Raw genomic sequence first — 22,139 nt, 5'->3', positions numbered from 1 at the left:
AGTAAAACTAGCAACTAATTTTTTTGTGTTTTGATTTAGTGCAGCAAACAAAGTAGTAAATAAAATAAAGCAAGACAAAAACAAAGTAAAAAGATTGGATTGTGGAGACTCCCCTTGCAGCGTGTCTTGATCTCCCCGGCAACGGCGCCAGAAAAAGAGGTTGATACGCGTACAATACGCGTCCGTTGGGAACCCCAAGAGGAAGGTGTGATGCGTACAGCGGCAAGTTTTCCCTCAGTAAGAAACCAAGGTTTATCGAACCAGTAGGAGCCAAGAAGCACGTTGAAGGTTGATGGCGGCGAGATGTAGTGCGGCGCAACACCAGGGATTCCGGCGCCAACGTGGAACCTGCACAACACAACCAAAGTACTTTGCCCCAACGAAACAGTGAGGTTGTCAATCTCACCGGCTTGCTGTAACAAAGGATTAGATGTATAGTGTGGATGATGATTGTTTGCAGAAAATAGTAGAACAAGTATTGCAGTAGATTGTATTCGATTAAAAGAATGGACCGGGGTCCACAGTTCACTAGTGGTGTCTCTCCCATAAGATAAATAGCATGTTGGGTGAACAAATTACAGTTGGGAAATTGAAAAATAGAGAGGGCATGACCATGCACATACATGATATGATGAGTATTGTGAGATTTAATTGGGCATTACGACAAAGTACATAGACCGCTATCCATCATGCATCTATGCCTAAAAAGTCCACCTTTAGGTTATCATCCGAACCCCTTCCAGTATTAAGTTGCAAACAACAGACAATTGCATTAAGTATGGTGCGTAATGTAATCAATAACTACATCCTCGGACATAGCATCAATGTTTTATCCCTAGTGGCAACAGCACATCCATAACCTTAGAGGTTTCTGTCACTCCCCCAGATTCACGGAGGCATGAACCCACTATCGAGCATAAATACTCCCTCTTGGAGTTAAGAGTAAAAACTTGGCCAGAGCCTCTACTAATAACGGAGAGCATGCAAGATCATAAACAACACATAGATATAAATTGATAATCAACATAACATAGTATTCTCTATCCATCGGATCCCAACAAACGCAACATATAGTATTACAGATAGATGATCTTGATCATGTTAGGCAGCTCACAAGATCCGACAATGAAGCACATAAGGAGAAGACAACCATCTAGCTACTGCTATGGACCCATAGTCCAGGGGTGAACTACTCACTCATCACTCCGGAGGCGACCATGGCGGTGTAGAGTCCTCCGGGAGATGAATCCCCTCTCCGGTAGGGTGCCGGAGGCGATCTCCTGAATCCCCCGAGATGGGATTGGCGGCGGCGGCGTCTCTGGAAGGTTTTCCGTATCGTGGCTCTCGGTACTGGGGGTTTCGCGACGAAGGCTATTTGTAGGCGGAAGGGCAGGTCAGGGGGCGTCACGAGGGGCCAAGATGACAGGCCGGTGCGGCCAGGGCTTGGGCCGCGCCGCCCTGTTGTCTGGCCACCTCGTGGCCCCACTTCGTCTCCTCTTCGGTCTTCTGGAAGCTTCGTGTGAAAATAGGCCCCTGGGCGTTGATTTCGTCCAATTCCGAGAATATTTCCTTACTAGGATTTCTAAAACCAAAAACAGCAGAAAACAGCAACTGGCTCTTCGGCATCTCGTTAATAGGTTAGTGCCTGAAAATACATAAATATGATATAAAGTATGCATAAAACATGTAGATATCATCAATAATGTGGCATGGAACATAATAAATTATCGATACGTCGGAGACGTATCAACAAGCTCCACTCCGACCTCGACTACTTTGGAGAAGCACTTGAGATATGTGAAGAACAAGGTCTTATTCCTATAATGACCTTTTCTCATGATTTCTCCCGGGAGGTGATTTGCCAATTCTATGCCACCGTGGTCTTTCTTGAGGATGAAGGAGGCTATCGCTCCTTGAAGTGGATGACCAAGGAGCATGTGATGGAGGCCTCATGGCAAGACTTTGCTCGATGCCTTGGTTATGAGCTCCCCGAAGACAACTCCAACACCTTCCGCATTCATCTCCAAGCCAAGCCCATGGCCAAGGAGAAGATGGCCGACCTCTACATTCGAGGGAGGATGTTGTGTGGAAGCACCAAGGGCCTCCTACCTGTCTATGATATCATGAACCGCATCTACCGCAGCACCATCAACCCCAAGCATACCAACCACGATGAGGTGCATGGATTCCTTGTGAATCTCCTTGTGCGCACACATGAGTTGAGGGGCCGCGGCAAGCAACTGGATGTCATGGACTACATTTGGCATGAGATGCGCGATTGTGCTTTCCTCCGCAAGTTTCCTCAGTACGCCCCCTATCTCATGAGGCTCATTTGCATCAAGTGGGATCAAGAAGGCCGCGGAGATCTTCTGGAACAGTGCCGCCCCAACGTCACCATTCACAAGGAGAAGAGTCCACTTGGCAAGGACCATGATCTTCCAAGGTTTGGCAAAGGGGCTCCCAAGGACAAGGATGAAGACGAGGCCGATAGCGACGACTCCGACTATGTGCCCAACTCCATCAAGCAAAAGGGCCTCTTCGCCAAGCTCACCGCTCGCCTCAAGAAGTCCTTTTGCTTCAAGAGGGACCTCGAAGATAGGATGTACCAAGCTCATCACGACAACAAGAAGATCCGCCAACGCCAAAAGGCGATGATGAGTCACATGCAACTCCCGGTCTCCGAGGGCTCCGAGGACAACATCAAAGCTTGTTTGGTCTAGCTCCGAGGAATCCATCCCCGAGCCGCCTCATGGCAAAGGCCTTGCCCAAGATGAAGAGTATGATGATGAAGAGGAGGAGGACATTGAGGATGAAGGTGATGACAACGAGGATGATGATGACGAGGAGGATGACGACGACGAGTGATTCCCTTGGGACGCTAGTATGCTCCTTCTCCCTTTTTGGTGTCTCGATGCCAAAGGGGGAGAAGTTGATCTATTAGGATGGGAATTTTCATGGTGATGCCAAGGGCTTGGTGGCTTCGTTTTGGTTCTTTCGGCCTTGGCATCAAAACTTTCCCCTAGTTATTCGGAACTTTATTCGTATGTGTGTTTGCTACTCTATTCGTGGATCTCCCGATCCCCCCGTTTGTATTAAGACTTAATCGTGCGTAGCTTATGGTCAATGGTCTCCATTATTTATTCTTTGTTTGGCCATATCATTCCTATGTAGGCACTTATTATTATGGTGAGTTTGGGTTTTCTCAAGGCAAAGGTATGAAAAGGTTCACCCAAACTCCCCTATATACAAATATTCTTTCCTCTATAGTGTACTTGTGCTACATAATCTTGTCTTATGATCATCTTAGCACTTGTGCTTGGTTTGTAAAATTTAGGGGGAGTTCTCTCTAGGATGTGTGCATTTGTATACAAATGCATATTTTAAATATGCACACATCTAGGGGGAGCTTCGCCTATACTTGCAAACCAAAATACCTTTTCATAATATCCTATGAATTATTGCAAATTCGTGTGTTGTCATCAAACACCAAAAAGGGGGAGATTGTAAGAGCAAGATCCATATCCTGTGTTTTGTGTGTTTGATAACAACAATCGAACAATTCTAACCGTGCACAAAGTTTGTCATTGATAGGTTTGCAAGATGCACGGTACCCTCGCTGAGCACATTATGATCAGAAGACCGAAGCGTAGTTCTTAGGGTTTCTGGTTTTGTGTGTGTGTCGTGAGGTAACTTGGTAGGAGAGGAAGAGAGGAAAAGCTGTTTTAGCCATAGCGGTACTACCGGTACCAGGAGCGGTAGTACCGCTACCCCTACTGGTACCGCCCGTGATACCGCTCTGAGGCTTGCACATGGAAGCGTCCCACAGAACACGATGCGGTACCTTCACGGTACCTTGAGCGGTAGTACCGCTTGAGGGCGGTAGTACCGCCCACGGTACCGCGCTAAGTACCGTAACGCGTTACGGTAGTACCGCTCTGGTACCGCTCGGGTACCGCTTGGGATCCAGTAAGGTCTGGACCCTATTGCGGTACCGCAAGCGGTACCGCGAGCGGTAGTACCGCAATGTATCCACATGGACAAGTTCAGTGGGGATTCGAACTCAGAGCGGTAGTACCGCTTCCAGAAGCGGTAGTACCGCTTAGGCAAAAACAGTGAGTAACGGTTGGATTTGGAGGGACCTATATAAAGGCCCCTTCTTCTCCAGCCAGCCTTAGCTCTTCTCTCTCTCTCCTCCATTGTTACTGAGCTCAAAATTGAGGGGATATCCTCATCCACCCAACCAATCTTGCTCATACTTTGTGAGGTGGTGGAGGAGACCCCGATCTATCATTCTACCGAGAGAAAGTTCACCAATTCGTGGTAGTCCTTAGTGGATCTTGTTGTTAGGGTTCCTTGGTGGAAGAGCTTCTTGGTGGAGCACTGGAAGAGCTTCTTGGTGGAGCACTGGAAGAGCTTCTTAGTGGAGCACTGGAAGAGCTTCTTGGTGGAGTATTGGAAGGGTTCCTATGGTGGAGCATTGGAGATGGGTTCCTATGGTGTAGCATTGGAGATGTGCAGCTATGGAGTCTAGCTTGGTGATGTACTAGCTCCATAGGGTGTTGGGAGCATCCTTGTGTGTGGAGCTCACCCCAACCTTGTAAAGGAATCACCGCCTCGACCGGTGCCTTAGTGGAAGAGGGAGAGCACCTCCGTGGAGCTCTCTTGAGGAAGAGGGTGAGGCCTTCCTTCGTGGTGTGGCCGTCTAGTCTCTTGTGTGAGACTAGCACCTCCTCAACGCAGACGTACTTCCTGTTGTGGAAGGAACTGCGGTAAACAAACCTCGCCTCGCCTCCGCGCCCTCCGGTTGTCTCGCTCCTTACTCTTACTACCTTGTTGATTCCTTTACTTGTTGCACATGCTCTAGCATCATTGTAGGAACACCGCTATTGCAAAAGTTGTCACCTTTACCTTCCGTTGCGCTAAAATTGAAAAAGGTTAAAACTTGCCGTAGCGCCATTCGCCCCCCCCTCTTGTTCGCTACGATCCATTCAACAGTTCTGACCAATTCCAGCTTGGTGGCTCCGTACTTTGAGAAACACAAGAATATTTTACGCTCGGACAACCCGGGGAAGCCTGAATCCTGGATTAGGAAGGCCCACACGGAGACTTTCGGCAGTTGGTTGAGAAAACATTTAATGAATGACAATGATGTTGTAGATCAGCTGTACATGTTGGCCAAGGCACCATCTTCGACTATAACGACTTTCCAAGGGTACGAGATAAATGGGAATACATTTTACACGATCGCCCAAGATAAAAAGAGCACCAACCAAAACAGTGGTGTCCGCTTTGATGCAGCAACCGAGAATGGGCAAAAGGTCACATATTATGGTTATATAGAGGAGATATGGGAACTTGACTATGGACCCTCCTTTAAGGTCCCTTTGTTCCGGTGCAAATGGTTCAAGCTAACATGAGGTGGGGTAAAGGCGGACCAGCAATACGGAATGACAATGGTGGATTTCAACAATCTTCGTTACCTTGACGAACCATTCGTCCTAGCGAAAGATGTCGCTCAGGTTTTCTATGTGAAGGACATGAGTAGCAAACCGAGGAAACGGAAAGATAAGAAAACGATCAGTACATCATGCGATGATCCAAAGCGCCACATTGTTCTTTCAGTGAAAAGAAACATCGTGGGAGTGGAGGACAAGACAGACATGTCAGAAGATTATAATATGTTTGCTGAAATTTTGCCCTTCAAAGTGAACACCGACCCAAGCATTAAGTTAAATGATGAGGATGCTCCATGGATACGGCACAATCGTAAGCAAGCAGGGACACAAGGGAAGAAATGATGTGTAATAATTTATTGTACCAAACTTTATTGAATGGATCATGTGAATTATATTACCCGTGATGTGTTTGGTGTCCATTTTCGAATGATTTGATTGATTCGAGAAACCACACTGATGATACATGAAATTTGGAGTGATTTAGTCATACTTCTGCCTAGGAGTATAATATGCATACTCGTAGTCTTCATAGCCGCCGCCGTTGTACTGGTAGTCGTCGCCTTCTAAGTTGCCGTCGTCGTCGTCGCTGCTGTCGTCGCTGTCGTCGGGCGGCGCTCGTGGCTCGAACTGAGGGTAGCGCAGGCGGGGGATATCGCCGGCCGTGATGTAGTCCATGACGCTCTGCAGAGTCCGGCCGTACCACCATAGCCGACGGCCGGCCTCGTGGAAGTTCCCAGGAGGCAGACCGTCCTCCTCATACCTGGCGAGCGCCCTCTCACGACGATTGATGAAGAAGGCGTCCCAAGTATGCTGGTTATCGGGATGCCAGCGGGGATTCATCCGCTGCTCCGGCGTGAGGTCGAGGTAGTAGTGGTTCGTGATGGCCGCCCGACGCGCAGTACCCTGAGGGATGGGAGGGACCGGCACGCCGCCGGCGCTTAAGCTCCAGCCGGCGGGGACGCGGTAGCCCGGTGGGCAAGGGTAGTTCGAGGTGCAAAGCTCCTCCATCTGCTGGTAGGTTAGAGTGGGTGCGGTGGAAGCCATGAGAGAGTGATGAGAGATTGTAGAGATGTGATAATGCTGGCCAAGCCGGGCTACATATATGTAGTGAGAAATGGCGGGAAAAATGGGAGCGGGAAGACAGGAGGCGGGAAGAAAGTGGCGGAAAGAAAGTGGTGGGAAGAAAGAGGCGGGAAGAAATTGGCGGGAAGACAGGAAGAAATGGCGGGAAGAAGAGGAATCCAGAGCTGGTCATCTAATCTTTAGTCCCGGCTGGTGGGTGCAACCGGAACTAAAGGTGGTTTTGTATCATCTAATAAAAGTGTCGGTGGGATAAGGACGTCTGGGTAAGCTTTAGTCCCCGCTGGTGGGTGCAACCGGGACTAAAGGTGGTTTTTATGTCATCTATGAAAACTGTCGGTGGGATAAGGATGTTTGGGTAAGCTTTAGTCCCGGCTGGAGGGTGCAACCGTGACTAAAGCTGTCGGCAGGATAAGAACGCGTGCGTGGGTGGACGCACTGCTCGATTTTGAAATGAATTAGTTTTATTTTTCTGAATTTTTTGATATATTATTTGTATTTTTAAGATTTTTAAATGTATTAGTTTTATTTTTCTTTATTTTTTGATATATTATTTGTATTTTTAAGATTTTTAAATGAATTAGTTTTATTTTTCTGATTTTTTTGATATATTATTTGTATTTTCAGATTTTGAAATGAATTAGTTTTATTTTTCTGAATTTTTCGATATATTATTTGTAGTTTTAAGATTTTTAAATGAATTAGTTTTATTTTTCTTTATTTTTTGATATATTATTTGTATTTTTAAGATTTTTAAATGAATTAGTTTTATTTTTCTGATTTTTTTGATATATTATTTGTATTTTTCAGATTTTGAAATGAGTTAGTTTTATTTTTCTGAATTTTTTGATATATTATTTGTATTTTTCAGATTTTAGAATCAAAAGAATTTGGAAAATCACCTTTAGTCGCGGTTGGCACCCTTCGACGCGGGAACGAAATTTCCCCAAAAAAAACCCTTTAGTCGTGGTTGGCCACCGCGACTAAAGGTCGTTTTTTATAAAAAGGCGCCCGCCCACCTCAGCGGTTTCACTGCATCTTCTTCGCAGACGCAGAGACGCCCGCCCGCGCCGATCGACTTCGCAGACGACACCGTCAAAGTTGCCGCGCCGGCGACGAACCGCCCGCCGCGCTCGCCGCCATCTTCTCCCCTGCCGACGAACCGCCGAAGCTCCTCCGCCACCGCCGTAAGTCGCCGAGCTCCCATGTACGGCCCGGCCGCCGCCGTGCGCACAACGAGACGCCGGCCGCCGCCACGCGCACAATCCGAGAGACGCCGCCACCGGCTGGCCCCCGCGTATATCGCCGCGCGCGCCCGACGGCCCATACGAGAGCCCGGCCGGCGCCCCTTCGATCGCCGGGGCCGCCGCGCCAGCGTGCCGCCCCGCGCGCCAGTACACAGAGGAGGGGCATGCCAGCGCCCCTCTCTCTTTAACTTAAATTTTTTTAACTTAGAAGTTTTAATTTAAAAAAATTGTAACTAGAATTGTAATAAAAATTAACTAAATTTTTTTAACTTAGAAGTTTTAATTTAAAAAAATTGTAACTAAAATTGTAATAAAAATTAACTAAATTTTTTTAACTTAGAAGTTTTTTTTTGTTCTAGCTTGTTAATTTTAACTACTTAACAAAAATTAACCCGTCCACAACTCCCCGCACAGTCGTCGCGCATTCGTGAACCGTACACAAGCAAAAACAACACACTCAACAACGTCCTCCTCCGTGTCCCTCTTCGTGACGCCGTCATCTGCCGCCCCGTCTCGCGCTCTTCCGCGGCGACACCCTCTCCCACCCCTTCCTCGCCCCCTCCTACGTAGTACCCTCGCTCCGCCTCCTCATGCTCCGCTTTCGACCCCCGACGTTGGGGTTGTCGTCCCTATATATACCGGCGCGGAAGGCCGCGCCGATCACCCAGTCCGCATATACACATCTAATACGCGTCCCCCCTTTCGCCACCGCCACCGCCCTCTCTCCTTTTGCCACCGCCCTTTCGCCACCGCCACCGCCCCCCTTCTTCACTTAATTAATTTGTTTTTACTACATGTTTTCAGGACTGACATATGGCGGACGATAGAGCTGACCCGATTATGGCCAACTATGATCTGGAAGCTGAAGAACATATAATGGGCCTCATAAACGGCGATATTCTTTATGTGCCGACCGAACAAGATGAAGAAGGGGATATCTCTTCTTATCTGAACCTTGACGGTCAAGATGAAGGCCGTCAGCAAGATGATGACGAAGAAACGTCGATAAATGACGATCTTCAATTGGAAGTAGCAACCACCTCCGGCGCCGAGGTATATATATACATTGAGCCTCTGGTGATACAAACTTACTGATTTGAATAAATATGTGTGTACTAACGCGCGCGACTCTCTTTCTTATATTAGCCCTCGGCCGGATCGTCGAAACAATCGAGTACATCGTCAAAGCGTGGCGCAACCAAGACGCTGAAACAAGGAGAAACTTATACCATCGAGGTTGTCAGTGCAACAGGCAAGCCGCTGGAGCCCCACAAGAACGCCACCAAGTTTATCAACCAATGCGGAGCCGTTGTTAGAGACAACGTCTCGATCACCGTCCAGGAGTGGAATGAGCAAAAGAAGGCACGTCTTGGTTTCACTTTTGTTGAGAAGAGAACAAAAAAAGATTGCTTGAAAAAGCTTATGCAACATTTCGTTCTACCTCCGGAATACAACAAATTCGATGAGGAGGGTAACAAGATTGAGGAAAACAAGGAGAGGAGGAGGCTAGTCAAACAGTTCGCTCTTCATAAGATGGCCGACGCATTCCAGAAATTCAAGCAAAATCTAGCCCGTGACTATGTCAACGAGAACAAGACTCCGAATTTCAAAGGACAATATGAGAAAATGAAACATGATTGGCCAGAATTTGTGAAGCAAAAGAAATCGGAGCAGTTCATTCAAATATCGAAAAAAATAAGGAAAATGCGGCTAAGAAGGAGTACAATCATATTATGGGGCCAGGAGGGTATCGCCTTTGGGAGCCTAGGTGGGAGAAGATGGAGAACGAGCTGAGGGCGCTAGGAATCCGTCCAGGTACGGAGGGATGGGACCCAAGGGCCAAAAGCTGGTGGTACGTGCATGGGGGAACGCTACACCCGGAGACAGGGGAGTGTGTTCACCGGGACAAAACGTTTAAACCCACCCAAGCCCTTATTAACGCAATGAGGGATGCTCAAGAGGGGAAGATCAAGTTCAACAGAGAGAACGACGCGCTGACAAAAGCCCTCGGGAATCCTGAACACGGAGGACGTGTACGAGGCATGGGGAACATTCCGTGGAAAATAGGGTTCTCCCAGAATGATGACCCGTACGGTTATAGAAGCCGTAAGAGAAAGATGGATCGGGATGCAGATGTTGTGGCGCGGTTGGCATCGAAAATGGATGAGATGAAGAAAACCGTGAATATACTAGTACAAGAAAGATCGGCAGCTGGGACGCATGCAGATCATCCAGCGGATCTCGGAAGCCAGCAACGGAGAAGCAGCGTGGCTTCCACGGAGGCCCCGCCGGCTAGTGCACATGCACCGACGATCGATATTACTGCACCGGAGCCTCCTGCGATCGAAATTACTGCACCGGAGCCTCCTCGCTACCCCGTGGACGATGTAAAGGAGATGAAAGAATGTCATCTGTATTATCCAATGGGGAACATTTCCATGAAGCTAGCCATCGGCAGTGCTTTACCATGTTTACCTGGAGCACTCCACCACAACAACCCCATTCAAGATGGCTATGCTCGTGTCACGGTGGAGGACATAGTCCAAGGGTTTGAGGACCTGGAGATTGACATTGCTACACCTGAAGGGGCGAGAAGACTTGGAGATGTCAAGCGATAGTTCATTCTATGGCAAAAGAAGTTTATCAAGTTTCCAGGCGAGCGCCAAGGCCAACAAGTCCACCCCCCTACGGTGGTGGTGGCGGTGGCGGTGGTGATGGTGGTGGTGGTGCTTCACCTACACCTCCTTCACGTCAGCCGACGCCGCCCCCCAATTCACCTCCGGCGGGTAAGCAGCCGCCGCCCCCCAGTCCGCCCCGGGCGGGTAAGCAGACGCCGCCCCCCAATCCACCTCCGGCGAAGAAGCAGAAGCAGTCCTGGAGTATTAACCCAGACCCTTATGTACCTAAGACCACAAAGGTACCGGAGCCATCACTGAAGCCTCTCCCCAAAAGGCCTTGGGAACGTAGTGCCGAGGAAGTCGACGCGGCCGCGACTGCTGATTATGAGAAATGGAAGGCGGACTGCAAGAAGAAAAGAGAGCCCGAGCCCAAGCCAGTATTTTCTGATGAGCAAAAGAAGTGGGCTAAGTCATTTTTGAGCACACCGTCCCAAGCCGCGAAGAATCTGCCTGATGACTATGCACGTGAACTTCGTAGGCAGGCACTCGTGTTGAAGGAGAAGAAAGAGCGGGCGGAGAAGCAGGAGAAGAAAGCCTTGGAGGAGGCCGAGAAAGAATTAGCAAGTAAAAAAAAGCGGGAAACGAGTTGCCCAGCTCGGGGAACAAAGTAAACAATCGATTTCCCCGCTCATAGTGAAAGCCGCCGGTCCGGATGCCCTCGATATCATAGCAGCTGCGGCAGAACAGGGATTGACTGTAACGAGTGCCAGAGAACAAGCGGCCAACTTAGGTATGACTCTTCGTGAACTGTTAGGCCTTGATGAGGCGCCAGTGAAGGAGGTAGTAATTACATATGTGCCGAATGGGCCTCTCGTCGAGCCTGCGCAGGAAGAGGATCTACCTCCACAAATGACAAGTCTGCTGAAATGGTACAAGGGTTACATAAAAAAATAAAAACGCCAAAGAATATATTTATGCGGAAGTTAGATATGAGCATCACTTCAAACATTACTATGTACAAATTCATCTGAATGAATTGTTCCAGCTTTTCAATCTGCGCGAGCTCGACAAATCTATCATCAGTTGCTACGTTCTGTAAGTGATTTATTTCTACCCCATCTTGTTCATATTGCCTGCACTATATATATGTCCTAACTATATTGTTGTGTACGCTATTATATATGCAGAATGAAGATTAAGGAATGCAGAGTAAGGAACATCCTTGATGTTGGGTTCATTGACCCACACATCGTTAATGGATATGTGTTAGAAAAATTCCCCGCCGACGTGGAGGAAGACCTGTGGCAGTTTCTTACAAAGCAGGAACTCAAAAGTGATATTCTATTTCCTTACCATTTTGGGTGAGTGTTTCTGTCTTGAGCACATTCTCTTTTGTTTACTCCATGCATGGTATGTGGCCGGCTAATCGATGAGTTATGCATGACTGTGCATGTATCGTGTCCGCAGGTTCCACTGGATTCTGCTAGTAATTAAATTTGACACCTCCACATGTCTCGTCCACGACTCTCTGACTCTGGATGCAAAGCTTTGGGGTGACATGAGAAGAATGCTGCAGAAGTAATTATTTTCATTCATTTGCGCTCTATATCGATCGGCCTATTTCGTTCATTTCCTAATATCAAGTAACTAATAACTCTCTTGTTCATTTAATTTTCTTTGCCTCGTAGGGTTTGGAGACGGTTCTCAGATGAAAGGGTCGGTGATTTCAAAAAAGAGCTACATTTCATGCGGTCAATGGCTAAGAATGGTGGCGATATTCAGCCAGCGGGGACCAATCTATGTGGATACTATGTCTGTGAGATGATCCGGAGATACACCTCTGAGCGGGTTCCGAGTGATAACAATGAGAAGAGGAATAACCTCCGGAAGATGCTTAGTCCAGAAGCTCGCTTCCGACCACTTCAAGAGGAACTAGCTGGATGGTTCACGAGGGAAGTCATCGATCCTAAAGGAGAACACTATGTAGAGGACGTAGAACTTCATATGTATTAAATTATGTATGGAAATTTGTTCAAAATTGTATATGGTCATCCGATGATATTGAATATATATTATATATTCCTCTTGAATTCTTTTTGGTTCTAATTTCAAATTTGTTTGAAATTGTACATTCATATGGATGTATGTACTAGTACCGTAGAATATATGAAACTCCTTCAAAATTAAAATAAAACACAAAAGAAATAAAACAATACAAATTAAAAAGAAACCAGGTTTTGGGAAGGGGGGCTAAAACCCTAAAACTGAGGCGGCCTTTAGTCGCGGTTGGCCAGAAGAACCGCGACTAAAGGTCCTCCGCCCCGACGGTCTCCTGGCGCCCACGTGGACGGGCCTTTAGTCGCGGTTCGTAAGCAACCGCGACTAAAGGGGGGGCCTTTAGTCGCGCTTATTTGGTCGCGGTTGCGCAACCGCGACTAATGGTAGTTGCGAACCGCGACCAAAGGCCATTTTTCCACCAGTGCATCACGTATAGTTTTCACACTAAGATAACATCATTCGCTAGCTAGCGAACTGTACTACTCTCTCCGTTACATGAAAGTTATCTGATATGTGTCAAAAATTTAGATATATCTAGGTATGTTGTATGAAGTGTAAGAACTACCCAGCCAACATTATTATGGATCTGAGGAAGTAATTGTTATAACATTCAGATGGTGAATAGAGGCCCAAAATGTTTGGTAGTGCATCTGATCTGCACACTGCTTCGCCCTGCCCCCACCGTCAAGCCAGAGATGCATGTGAAAAGAACTTGCGACGGGATTCCGCTTTCTATCTTGAACCTCAGAGAGAATGTCCCTATAGGACCGTGGAAAATGTCCCAAAGGCATGGGCCTGCCTCATGTGGTGCCATGTGAGGAGAGGTGCTGAAAAAGCTACGTAGAGCCAGGAGCAAAATATAAACACCCATGATGGTAACGGAGCATCTGTTTTAATCAAGAAAAGAACAAGAGCAAGAAGAAAAGAGAACAGGTGGGCATGTGATCTCGAGGGGCTGGATCGCAAGTTTCTGCAGATGTGCTCCTAGACGGTGATATGCCAATTGCTAAGCGGCAGATGGTGTGTATACTGAGATCAGATTAATCATCGCAGCTGACCAAAGTTATCACTGGGGATGGTAATAGAGCGAGTTTTTGGCATGATCCTTGGGTGGATGGCCTCAGCCCCAAGTGCATTGCCCCCACCATTTTTACCCTGTCCAAGAGGAAGAACTGGGATGTCACTATGTTAGGCAATCCACTACCGATAACGCTTAGGTCCTCCATATCGATACTTCGACGGGCCTCTCGATCAGTCCAAAACCGGCAGGAGTTCACCATGCTATGGTCCCACACCTCGCAGCTCAACCTCCTCGATGACGTACCAGACTCCATAATTTGGAAGCTCAAGGACAATGGGTCCTACTCTTGCTCTTCGGCGTATAAGGCGCAGTTCACAAGGACTATTCTCTCATGCATGAACTCCATCGTTTGCAAGGCTTGGGATCCTCCTAACTGCAAGTTCTTCTCTTTGCTTATCATCCAGAACCGCGTCTGAACTGCTGACAGCTTGGGGTTGGCCCAATGGGCGTGTCTATCCGCTTTATCGGAGTCATGATGAGACAGCCTCCCACCTTCTCTTAAAGTGTCGCTTTTAAATTTGGATTTGGAAGATGATCAAGGATTGGCTTCACATTCACGACTTCGACCCCTCTTCCTGGCGTGGGTTTGACAATGTCGAGCCCTGGTGGACCTCGATTGTGCTCTCTCATGGGGGAAGAAGGAAAGCTATGGCCACCCTACTCATGTTGGTTTCGTGGGAAATTTGGAACGGACGAAACACAAGAACCTTCAAGCATGTCGACACCATGCCAACCATCATCTTCTATCGTATCAAGATGGAAGCTAGGACTTGGGTTATTACCGGTGCTAAACATTTGGGTACTTTTATTTCAGGAGAGTAAACCTTTATGGTCATCGGTGTGGTTGTAACACTAAAACTTGGTTCCCAAGCTTCTTCTCTCTATTAAGGAATTAAGGCAAATATTTTGCTTCTTCAAGAAAAAAAAAATCAGTGCAACTTACAGAAAAAGTGTGTAGCTTGCTCAGTATCAACAGTCAACACACTTTTGGTGCCTTGGTTAATTCGTATAGTACTCCTACTTTATTGGATGAAGATTACACTTTGCAGTCCTTGTACTCCTAATCAGACATACCAAATTAATTAATTACTCCAGGCAAGATATGGAAACGCCTTTAGAAAATGTGAGATGCTATCATAGGCAGCAGCTTTCTCTCTTGCTTTCTGCTTTCTCTCATCGAAACGTTAGTGACACGCAGGTGATCAACCGGATTAAACCTGTACGTGTGGCCTTTAGGTGAAGGACGACGACATAGTGCGGTACACGCTTGCGCTGGGATGGGATCGTAGCACTCCATTAACTAACTAGAATTGCTAATGCTCAATTTAAGTTCTGCATCGTTGAGTTTGTTTTGCAATTTGGATAAGTTGTAGGTCGCCTTGTAACCGAGATTTTTTAGTTGCAACTAGGGTTGTATCTGAAGAAATGCCCCATATCATTAGATTCGCTTCATGGTTCGTGCTGGTTATGGGTTGTAACTATGATTCGATGATGTCACCAGACCAAAACCTAAGTTAATTCTCATTAGATTGAGATTAAAAAAAACAAGAGAAGTTTTTCCCCATCTATTAATTCAAAAGAAGAGATCATCTAGTTAATTAACGAAAAACTGGGAACACGGCAAAATCACATGTTACAACTCTGAAGGCATGCGACTCCATGATCACCTACACTGACCAATAAAATCTCTCAACCTGCTACATCCGCGAACTATCAACACATGAACAAAGACCTCGGACACGAGAACCCGAAATATGGGTCATCCATTAAGCATCTTCAAATGCCTTTCTTGTTGCGCCAAAGATTTATTTGCCTTCTTGATTTTTTTCCTTTGAAGCCTTGCTTGTCAAGATGCAAGCTATCTCCTTGCCATATCTAGGGCAAGCCGCCTTCAAACTGATGAGACGATCACAAAACTCTTTTGCAAAGAGAGCGTCGAAATTAGGTGCCAACACATCTGCCTCATTGACCTCGTCATTTAAATAGACCACATGTCCAATGGTCAAAGACGAGGGAGTGGCCAAAGCATCCAAACCTCCACTGTTCACAAAGGCGATCGATTGGCAAGACTCAAGCGGCGGTGGTGAGGGCGTCATGGCCACCTCCAAGGCCCCTAAAGAGCCGACCTCCATCACCACATATAGTTCCCCACGAAGCTCCCGCAGCTTATTAACTGAGCCACGGCTTCGACGATGACTTCACTCTCCTAGGTGAAGAAGACACATCATGCAGCGACAGTGGGCATGGTGTAGCACGAGGGGGGAAATCTCCGTAGAAGCACGTTGCCTCCCGGACAACGGAATCAATCCGGAGCTCAGGGAGCAAAGGCACACCTGGCACAGCCTAAAGTTTTCCGAGAGCGTCCCCGGATCTCGCCAAAACACTCACAACGCACACAAGGTAGTCCCAAAAACTCATTCCGAATCATGCTCACCTTCCTCCACGAGGACAAGGTGTAAAGACACATCAGTCGAGGTAGCATTGTCAGTGCGTTCAGGCGGGGCTGCAAGATAAACAGGTGCACATGGTGGGGAAGGCGGAGAAGCATCACATCGGAGCGGTGTAGACTGATGAGCGCATGGCTTAGCACGACAGCATCGAGGGACATGTCCAGAGTGAGGGTGTTCGTGCTTCGGATTGGGTCCGTGTAGGAGCGGGCACGATGACCTCGTAACGGAAAACATCGGCGTCGTCTTAGCCATGCGGGAGGAGGCGGAATGAGAAATAGTCACACCCTTAAATAGTTGATCTCTGCCCTCCCAATGCAATAGAGGACGCACCACATGTCGGCGCACAACAACAGAGATAAAGAGAAGCGTGAAAGCGCGACACATGCTTTTTGTTACGCGATTGTTTGTGGGAACCAAAAAGAAGGGTTGTCACTCGATCGTATCGTCCTCCTTTGCTTCCGCCGACAGGCAACTCCTGAGCTGATGAGCCTAGGCTGCCTTCGCTCGCGGTGCCGACGGTTGGCTTCGGACTATTGTCACGAACGCACGTACGATGTGGACACGTCGTTGCAGCGGTACGAATGTAGTAGTCCAGTACGAGGCCGGGTACGATGAAGAGTTTGGTGATGTTTTACGCACGAGAGCAGCACATGTGTGTCAGTTGGTGACTGGTCGGTCAGGCCCGCTCAAAAAAGGCAACTGATCAAGGTGAGCTCACGAACGCGGCAGTGTGTTTGGTTTTCGTACTGCTGTATTGTGTACCTCTGAAGATATTATTTGGGCTGGGAAAGATGTATCAATATACGAATCGCTTAGCTGAAATGCACGCGTAGCGTAGGTCATTAGCAGACTTTCTTCATGATTCGTTTATGGCACATATCGCTTATATATCCTCGCATGCATGGCTGGCCGTTTGCTGCCGCACTGAAAGGAGAGAGAACAGCCGGCCACCACTCACCCGTGACCGGTGGTTGTAGTTGCCTGCTGGGGGACGTGTAGGAAGATAAGTGAGCGGCGCCGGCGGTGGTCTTTGCGTGCTCCATTTTTTTTTTTTTTTTGCGTGCTCCATATCTGCATGTGTGGCCAGCGCAATCCTTGGCCATGAGAGCGCCTAGGATCGAGGCTACAGTTATATGTACTGGCGTGCAAGGGAAGTTTTATCCCACCGGCAGTGCAAAAATACCGTGATGGATGCGAGCTGTCGAGCGTGGTTCGGACGCGAGTGACGCAGCCGGGAATCCAACCGATAACACACCCACTCGCGTGACGCCGGCTGCAGGATTTGCTGAGAAGATAACATGGGTCCGTCCGCATTTCGCGGGAATCATGTCACATGCTGAGAAAAAGAAGGGTCACCCTGTGACGCGCAACTCACGTAGCGAGGCAAAACAGGCCACACACAAAAATCCTGTAAGTTTTTTTAGCCAACGGAATTTTTTGGCGACAACAAGGGCCGGTTCAGCGAGGCCCAAGTGTGAAGGCCCAATAATACTCTGAAACAACTAATGAAGCAGTCTATCTACGAAGGGCCGAGCTACGAATGGGCCCGTCTTAACTCCGGCTGCACACACACAAAAAAAGCCCTAATTCCGAGCGAAGAGAACCACAATCGAACACGACTCGAGAGGATGGCGGCGCCGTCGCGGGCGGAGCAGCAGCTGGCGCTGACGCGGCTGCAAGCCGAGCACCGGGCGGCGGAGATGCCGGCGGAGGCGGCCGTGCTGGAGCGAGAGGTGCGAAGACGGGCCTACACGCGAGCGGAGGCGGAGGCGGCCGCGTGGCTGGCACGGCGGGCGGCGGCGGATCCCACGGAATTCAGGCGGACGGTCATCTCCATCGGCGTCATGTTCTCGCTTGGCGCCGCTCTAATCCTCGCCAGCTTCCTCGTCCCCGGCATATCGTGGCGGATGCAGGTCCAGTGCTGGGAGGCTGCGGCGGTGTGCCTCATTGGCGTCGGCGACTTCGTCTGGAGGCACCCCGTGGTCTGGCTCCCGGCGATGCGCCGATGGTACCACCGATGGAACCACAAGCCCTGCAACGAAGCCTTACGCTGAATACTCGGCCAAGAAAAGGAATCTGTGATTCGACCTAAGCGCGTGTTCTGCGTCTGGGATGGCAGCTAGGGGAGATCAAGTGCACGAGAAGTCGAGATGCAGAGATAGCTTTGTTCCCTGTGTGAAGTGAAATTAGGTTCTGGAATCGCTTTCTCCCCTTTGTGAAATTACCTTAGGCTCAACTGGCGACTCTTTGGGATGAACTGCATAGTTTTAACTGAATAATCAGTTTGACTAGTTCTATTAAGATATCTCTGTTATATCGCAACTTCTATAAATGGTATCGAGTGCTGGCTGTGAGCACAAATAAGAACAACTACAAAATTCGAAAACCCACCACAAAAGTATTGATTTTTTAGAGTATGTAACCAACATCTAGCTGGTTCTTGCTTTGGTCACATTTTCGTCTTTCAGCATCGTGTAAGACTAAAATCATCACGATGCGTGTGACATGAGTAAGTCACATTTTCATCTTTCAGAAATACATCCAATAAGTAATAACGCAATCAGAAGCCCTTCGTCCCGTGTTGCCCCCCAGGCGACACAGGGGCGACTCCCCGCGCGCCGCTCGAACCTCCCCGGCCGGCCTGCGCCGCCGCTGCCGCCGGCCCCCGCCGCGGTGGCGGCGGGCCCCACCGCCAAAGGTGGTGGGGATGCGTCTCCTCTTCGTCTGGGCCACCTGGAGGCTGGTAGGTGCGGCCGGGGGCGGCTGCCGGAGCTCGCAGACGACGTACGCGGCGGCGGCCCCGGATCTGGGTGGGCGCTTCCCACAGGTGGCCGCCGGGGCTGTTAGGGCGCGCCGCGGCGGTTGGTGGCGCGGCGGATCTGGGGATCCCACGCCCAGATCTTCCGCCGGCGAGGTGGTGGTGGCGGCTGCTCGCCGGCTTCTCCGGCGTGGTGGAGACGGCGGTGGTCGTGCTCTTGGCGAGGCTGCGGGGAGGTTTCTCTGCTGGCGCTCGCCGGCGTTCGTGGGCCCGGGTGGTGGCCCTGGCCAGTGGCGGCCCTCCCAGGGGCGTGTTGGTGTGCTGCGGGAGGTTGGGGTGGCCGTGAGGGGCACGGTGGTGCTTCTGCGGCGCCCGGAGGTCGGCCAGCGGTGCAGTCCAGGGCTGGGTGTGGCGGCCGTGGTGGTGATGGTGGTTGAGGGAAGGGAGGTGGTCTGGCCAGAAGCATGAAGCAGGATGGCATGATAAGCTCCGGGCTAATGCCTTGTCCTCGGTGGCTGGCCGGCCGGCAGCTGGCCGAGGCCGGCGATGGCGACGGCTTTGGGCGCCGCTTCCTTCTTGAAGGTATCGCCGAGGTGATGTTTTGTCATCCTGTCTGGAAAAGCTCCGGGGTAATCCCTAGATCCGCCGTGATCGGTCGATGGCGGCGCTCTTGTGTCGTCTTCCCTCTTGAGGGCATCGATTTGGAGCTGCTTTGGTCGGAGGGACCGTGGATGATGGTTGGTGTTGGCATCGTGGGCTGCGTGGCAACGATGACAATGGTGAGCGGATTGGAGTTGCGGCATGTTCTTCGTCACCCCTGCCGTGATGGTGAAGTTGGAGCTGCGAGGCGACTTGTGGCAACGATGCCACTTGATTGGTGCTTGCGTCGGTGCAAGGCGTGCAACTTTCTCCTATGAAGGTCACGGTTGAAGTCGGAGCTGCCTCCTCCTCGACGTGCTTGGGGGTCGACTGTTTGGCATAGGCTCACATTGGCTCAAGTGTCGTTCGCGGCGAGGATCTCGGTGGCGGTCGTCTAAGGTGAAGTCGGAATCGCTGGCTCGTGGAGGAGTGACGACGATGACGCTCGATGACATCCTCATCGATGGCTTTTCTTCTCGATGGCGTGTGTGCTCCGTGTGGGTAGCCAAGTTGGCCGGGGTGTCCAGTGTGTTTTGTTGGTTTTCGCCCAATTTTCTCCTAAAAATTGGGCACTTTCTTCTTAATTAATGGATGAGGCAAAGCTTTTGCCTCCGTTTCAAAAAAAAAAAAACATTTTCATCTTTCAGTGACGTGTAAGATTAGAATGCGACACAAAAATCATCATCATGCGTATGACATGAGTAAATCAGATGAAAATTTGTAATGATTTCTTCTTCATTACTAGCTATCAAGGTGGGGTTGGTGATGATGATGATATAATTCATCCACGCACCCTCCACCCGTTCCTGTGTTGAGAATGAGTAGGATCGTCATGTGCCTGTTTGCTAGCTGCGACACGAGGGATACCTCATATCTGTGTCTGGTCGGATGCCTTATCTGCCACCAAGCTTGATTGATTGATCAGATCCATTACATACAGCCATAGTACATGTCACGTGTGAATCCCAACAACAAAGAGTCTGTCTGTGAAGAGACAATTTCACTCGATCTTTTAACTTGCATTTAGAAACTTTTTTAAGGTACTATGCATAGTATGTAGGAACCTTGATATACCATAGAACCAACGATTTCACCAAGCATATATCGAAGGGAATAAGTTTGTAGACCTCCACGTCATAAGTAGGATGCAAACTCCAATTTTATGGTGGCTTGTGGTAAGCTCCCCCTGGCCACGTTCCACTGTAGTCACCCGTGCCACCTGAAAACCAAACATTTATGGCCATTATTCGCCTGTTAATTGAGAGAGGGGTTGAGAGGAAGAGGGAGAGATGATTCACCTAGCTTCCTTGCAGCAGCGACCTCAGAGGCGACGGTGAGGAACAAAGCAACGAGCACGCATAGGAGGAACTGGGTTCTTGACGCCATGGCCTGAATTTGATTCTCTTGGATCGGTCTTGTGAGAGTTGGTGCCCTCTTCGACTCTATTTATTGGATCGTTTGCAGCCAACAATCACCATCCTAGCTAGTCCCATGGTCTAATTTAACTATGGTGCACTGTAGACTGTAGTCCATGGATCCTTCCGGCACGCTTCCTAGCAGTGTTTCTGGTCAAAGTTATCGATGGAGGATAAGGCATTTGCTCCGGTACAACCCCTCCCCTAAATTCAAAGCAAACTTAAATACAAGAACGGATGAGATCGCTTGATACCCCTTCGTTTAATATTAAACGGGTATACGTAGCCCTGTACAAAACCAGTATGATCTAACTAAATTGTATACCACATACATATGTATATAATTATGTATGTACGTGTATTATTGGTGGCGATTCGTCAGCGCGATGGCGGTCGTTGCCGTCGGGCGGGAGGAGCAACAAGGTGGTGATGGGCAGCCACGAGGCACTGTGAGACGAAGCTAGACGACACGAGTCTCGGCAATGTCTTATAGGTCCGTACTGGTATGGTTGGGGCGGCGTGCAGGCTAGACGGTGGCGTGACGGCGCGACGAACGGCCGGATAGTCCGCCCCGGATAGTCCGGTGCAATTCGGCCGGACAGTCCATCGTGTTGGGAACGAGATTAACCGGACTGTCTTGCGGTGCTTGCGTTGGATTGTCTTGTGGCGCCGGACTGTCTTGTGGTGTTTACGCTGGACAGTCTTGCGGCGCGGACAGTCTTGCGGTGCCCACCGGACTGTCTTGCGGCGACTGTATGCCTATACGTGGAAATACTGAATTTTGTATCTGGGCTTGGATGTGAGCCTAAATAATACCGGTTGGGTTTTGTTGAGTTTGGGGAGTGGGTTGTACTGGAGCAAGCCTCTGGAGGATAACTAAACCACTGGTTTACAGCCACTCGATCAATTGTCCAACTTGACGTGTCTCTATTCCGTGCATTTCTTCTATAAATGTCCCTAGACTACCCTCTCAACCAGGGGGTCTGAGAGGGGCAAACAATCTGGGTCGTTGGTTTGGTGCAGCACAGTAAATTGATCCTCCCGCTTTTCACTAGAACCGTCCGATGTGGTAAGTTTTTCTGCACTGTCTTCTCTTTGAAACGGGCAAATGACCTATGGGACCGGTTGTGTGGGGAGCCCATCGGTCAGAGGCAGCCACACCCGCTCGTCAAAGTCACCTTCTTTGTCCTACGCGCGTGGGGCAGTAAAACCTAGATCGCGGGGCGCCCAATCCGCTCATCTCCTCTCCTCCCCAATCCCTGGTTCTCCTCGTCCCCCTATGGCTCTCGAGGGGCGGCGCTGGGCCGGAGGTGGAGGAGGCCGGCCGCGAGGTTCCA

General features: G+C 49.3%; 1 long non-coding RNA gene across 1 annotated transcript; it reads right to left on the bottom strand.

Annotated features, from left to right (window-relative positions):
* Positions 1 to 20,296: 20,296 nt before the first annotated feature.
* Positions 20,297 to 20,947, bottom strand: LOC127348838 (uncharacterized). The gene is made up of 2 exons (XR_007879970.2): positions 20,686 to 20,947; positions 20,297 to 20,606 (listed from the first exon to the last, which is right to left on the bottom strand). It is a non-coding gene; the product is annotated as an uncharacterized lncRNA (long non-coding RNA).
* Positions 20,948 to 22,139: the final 1,192 nt, after the last annotated feature.

This window comes from Lolium perenne, chromosome 4 (assembly GCF_019359855.2).
Source record: "Lolium perenne isolate Kyuss_39 chromosome 4, Kyuss_2.0, whole genome shotgun sequence".
Taxonomy (NCBI): domain Eukaryota; kingdom Viridiplantae; phylum Streptophyta; class Magnoliopsida; order Poales; family Poaceae; genus Lolium; species Lolium perenne.
Note: the sequence above shows the minus strand (reverse complement) of the source record. Positions and strands in the feature narration are given on the sequence as shown.